The following is a 4960-nucleotide window of genomic DNA, read 5'->3' as shown; positions in this document are numbered from 1 at the left end:
AACTCTCCATCTCCCATGAAGCTGCTGACTGTATTTATCAATATTACTGAATAAAAAGTGCTTGGATGGTTTACCATAACTACTGCATGAGGTTTTTCCCAGTGTGCATGTGGTTTAATGACTCCGTCGTTAAAACTGGAAAAAATAAAGCTTTAACCATTTTAAATTTTGAAGTGGGACACTTTAGGTCTTTTTTAAATCTCAGTTTAAACTATTGAAACTTGCAGTACCCTGGCTGAGCACTCTATTAGGAACACCTGTACACTCATCCGACTATCTAATCAGCCAATCTTGGCAGCAGTGCAATGCATACAATCATGCAGATACGGGTCAGGAGCTTCAGTTAACCATCAGAATGGGGGAAAATGTGAATTAAGTGACTAAGTGACCGTGGAATGATTGTTGGTGGCAGTCAGGGTGGTTTGAGTATCTCAGAAACTGTTGATCTGGGATTTTCACGAACAATAGTCTCTAGAGTTTAACAAACAAAAAACATTGAGTGAGCACAGGTTCTGCGGCAGAAATGTCTTGTTAATGAGAGACGTCAGAGGAAAAGGGCCAGACTGATCGTAGCTGACAGGAAGGTGACAGTAACGCAAATAACCACACATTACAACAGTAGGCAGAAGAGCATCTCTGAACACAGCATGTGTCAAACCTCTAAGTGGATTAGCTGCAGCAGCAGAAAGCCATCCTAAATACCGAATAAAGTGCTCACCGAGTGTGTATATATATCGAGTGGCAATATGTTCCTCCAGTCATTACTGTGTGACATGACCATCGTCACATGATCATGTGACCGCCCGTCTCTTTGCCTTATATACCCACTGCCATGTTGCATTTTGGGATGGTCACGTGAACCTTTCTAACCTCAGCCCCAAGTCTGAGGAAAACCAGCTATCGACCGAGTGAAGTCCTCCCTGCCTTACTCTACTGTTCTGAGTTTAGCTTTAACGATTGCAGTAGATATCATACACAGCTTCCCGTGTAACTGCTACAGCGTAACCAGCCTTTCCTCCTGTCAGGCTCCACCCCTTTCTAACCTGTTCTGTCTCCTGTTATGGTGTCTTTGTCCTATTTAAATGTCATTCCGAAACGGACCCCTCTGTGTAAAATACAATAAGATGTCAATTGAATTGGCGCGCTAACTTTCTTGATGATGATAGGACGAGGATGACTACATTTATAATACAACAACAATAAAAACTTTACAGAACTTTCACCAACAGGTTGCACCCCCCTGTCCAGCTGTCTCTGGCTGTGTCCGTCTGTCTGTACCTACGGAGACGTTCGTCTGTCTGTCCCTACAGACCTCAACTTAGAGAAGCATTAAATCACCATTCTTGGCTTTTATGCTATGTATGTGAGGACAATGGAGACTCCTAAACTTTCTCTGTCAAATTTACAGTACATGCTACTGTGTTCTTTCATTTGTTTCACTTACAGTAGAACAGCAATGTGCAAAAACATACAGTAGAACTTCGTAATTTAGACGAATGTGCGTAAGGTTAGACTAGTACTTGCATTATCCTACCATTATTATCTATATCGCCTCTTATGTTGGAGCTGTGAGTTTATAAACCAGTAATGAGCAATTAGAATCTCGCCATCTGCTTTGAAAGAGACCAGTTTCCCAAAACAATCTCAGGACTTATGCAAGTAGGATTTCATTGTGTTCTCGCCCACTTTCACCGACGATATTTTTAGCGGTAGTGCTAATATCTACATATTTAAATACGTCGATGGTAATAATTTTCCTTTACTGTTCGCATTTTTGAGCTTTTATAACCCTGCCATTATGTTAAGATTTTATGACCGCTTTTATGTTTGGGGTTTAAATAAACACACAATTATTGTAATTGAAATATTTGGACACTTTGGTTGTCGCCTTCTTATTGTTTCCAAAATGGCTAGCCTTTTTTCCAGGAATATGAAAACATATGAATATGGAAACATCTCATTTTAGAGCCAACGTAAGTGAAGGTTTGGCAACTGTATGGGAAAGTTCCGCCAGAAATCTGAACAAATCTGTCAAAAGAACCCCACACAACACATTTGTATGCAAAGTGGGTACAGGATTGAGCATAGCAGTATGTTTATTGCATGTTTACCATTTAATCCGACCAAATTATACAATTCGAAAAATCATACAGTATCAATATGAAACAAGGTTAACTGATTTTGAAGAGATTTCAAACACTAAATGGGGTCAAATCGACCTCAAACATATTAGGAGTGTTAAGTAGTAGTAAGTGATTTCCTACAGCTATATTTAAGCACATCCCCTTATATTTAACCAGGTCTGGAAACATCACAGACGCTGTGCATTTCTACCGATTTCTGTCGAGTTCTTTTGAGAGTGCCTTGTAATCCTCAAGAAATGACCTGTTATCAGCATCAGATGATTCCATATAGGGACACATGTCAGTGATGTATTGATTATTCATACAGATTATTCAAAATTAAGCAAACTGATGAACCACATATTGTTGGAGCCATAAAGTTCTAAAGTTCTAAAGAAAGGTCTGAAATGTGTATTATGAAACTGAAATGATGGTGACCTGTGTCTGGTTCAGACGATCAGAACACCAAGAAACACCGTTTTCAACCTTTCTCACTTTCTATTTGATCCGAATTACCCCCTTTGATTTTGTTTTGAGAAACATTCATCTTTGCTTCCATATCTTCCATATCAGTCCGAGGTGCTGAATGGGTGCCAGATTGTATCATATTCCTCTCATTTGCCTTGGTGATGACCTGGCTCTGAGTGTGAGGCCCCTGAGCCTCTCCGTACCATAATGTGATTTGAATCCTGAAACATTTTACAGGGATTCAGTTCCTGAAGGCATGACTGTTACCGTCTGCACGTTGTTGGCAGCACCACGGCCATATTGTACATTTTGTACATCCCAGGAAGAAGAGTCAAAGGAGTCTTATCTGAAGTACCTTAATCTGGGTAAAGTGAGAAGGTATTTAAGAAGATTAACCAGATATATAGACTAGAGTTCAGGAAAGTTTCTAGTAGAAATATTACAAGACCATTTTGTTAATAGTACATACTGTGGTGTCTGTGGAAATGTATTGTAGTTTCCTTCCCTGCTCATTTTAAAAATGAATCCATTAGGTTAGTGATGTGGACTTTCTTTGATTGCATGGCATAACAGAATATAATATTGAATATATTTTGACTGTCTGGAGTAGGGTGCGCTCGAGTCTGCATTGTGTTTACTGTGAATTGGACGCTGAAACCAAATTAAAATATTTACAGTTGGTAAGTTGGTAAAAAAAATAAACTAGGCCTATTTATGATATCTGTATTGAGATTCTGTTGAGATTTCTGTTTTGCTGCAAGTGTCAAGAGTTGAAGAAATGCAGGGATTTTTAAAGCGGTTATGCTGCTTGATAGATTTCCTCATGAGGCCTTTCCAGAGAGATGCTATGGGAGCCAGTTGTATTGCCTCAGCCCTCAATTAACTACATCCATCCTGACTGAACCATTTAAGCGGGCACTGTAGTTAACGGGAGACATAAACAATGACGAATGGACCTCCATGTTGTGATTTATGGAGAGTTTACTGTGGGCTGCTTTACTTTGTTAAGTGCATTATCCAGCTTGGAAAACCACAGAGCTTCAATGTGGGAAGCAGTTAATGGTGGATTTGGGCAAGTATGCTCGTCCTGCAGTACATGGGAATACTGCTCCATCTTTCCAGTGGTTGTAATAACGAGGCGAGTGCTTCTGTGTTCATATAGGCAATTATCCATGCTTGGGTGGAAAATAAGACTCTGTAAGGCAGTCTGCATCAAGCCAGGGCCAGATTATTCCATATTCAAGCCAGGGCCAGATTATTCCATATTCAAGCCAGGGCCAGATTATTCCATATTCAAGTCAGGGCCAGATTATTCCATATTCAAGTCAGGGCCAGATTATTCCATATTCAAGTCAGGGCCAGATTATTCCATATTCAAGCCAGGGCCAGATTATTCCATATTCAAGTCAGGGCCAGATTACTCCATATTCAAGTCAGGGCCAGATTATTCCATATTCAAGTCAGGGGCAGATTATTTCATATTCAAGCGGCATTAGGGGAGACCAGGGATCACACTTTTTACTCACTTGTGACTCACTCAATTTCAGCACTTCAACATTAGTGCAACCCATTAAGTCTTAGGTAATAGTATGTATACCTTTTATCCTCTCGCATTAATATAATTAAAAGTTATAAACTCACAAAGACAACCTGTCAAATTTAGTCACAAAAATAAGTTTTAAACATTCATGAATATTGTAGTCACCAAATAGGTTCTACATTTGTAGAAATGTGAAATATTTATTACAAAGATGTCAAATTGTTTAAATTAAAGTTTTATGACCAACCTTTCATAGCAAAATTCTCAATGAGATAAGGTACTGCTTAGGTAAAACCCCACATGTATTTGATGGACACAACCAGAAGGCAGATTTCAAACGTGTATAGACATTAATTTTAGGTTATAGATTTGAAATACAAATTATATGTGATAACCATCCACAACAGTGCATTTTTGCTAGAATTGTAGCTAGTGACCACATTGTAGCTGAACAAAAAAAAAACCTATATAAATAAAAGCCCTCCCTTTACAGCTTTTAAAGTTTATAATGAAATGTTTGAAGATGAATTAATAGCATGAGTTGAAATGTTACTTTTTGATATGAGAAACATTAACCCTCCCTCACTTCAATGATATGTTGCTTATTCATTAAATGACTTCATGAAGTGAATTCTGACCACAAAACTGAACATTTTGATACCAAGATATTTGTACAGCGCCTTCTAGGGCGCGAGATATTAGCAGTGTGACAACCATCTCCTCCCGTACTTCAGATTTTTTGCCAGTGCTAAAGCTTCAATAAATATTCATATAATAAGAGGTGAGCAAGGGCTGAAACTTTTGCTGAGTCGAGAAATTTTGGTAGGTA

At 38.8% G+C, this 4960-nt stretch overlaps 1 protein-coding gene across 2 annotated transcripts in view; it reads left to right on the top strand.

The window, feature by feature from the left end:
* The window catches only part of LOC133141886 (E3 ubiquitin-protein ligase KCMF1-like), a 15963-nt gene extending 14741 nt beyond the window's left edge, over positions 1 to 1222 (top strand). For both annotated transcript variants that reach the window (XM_061262695.1, XM_061262694.1), the window contains exon 7: positions 1 to 1222. This exon is cut by the window's left edge and continues 692 nt beyond it. The gene's annotated coding sequence lies outside the window, so the exon portion shown is untranslated.
* The last annotated feature ends 3738 nt before the right edge of the window (positions 1223 to 4960 follow it).

Source organism: Conger conger, chromosome 12 (genome assembly GCF_963514075.1).
Source record: "Conger conger chromosome 12, fConCon1.1, whole genome shotgun sequence".
Classification (NCBI taxonomy): domain Eukaryota; kingdom Metazoa; phylum Chordata; class Actinopteri; order Anguilliformes; family Congridae; genus Conger; species Conger conger.
The sequence above is the reverse complement of the archived record's forward strand: the minus strand, read 5'-3'. Positions and strand labels throughout refer to the sequence as shown.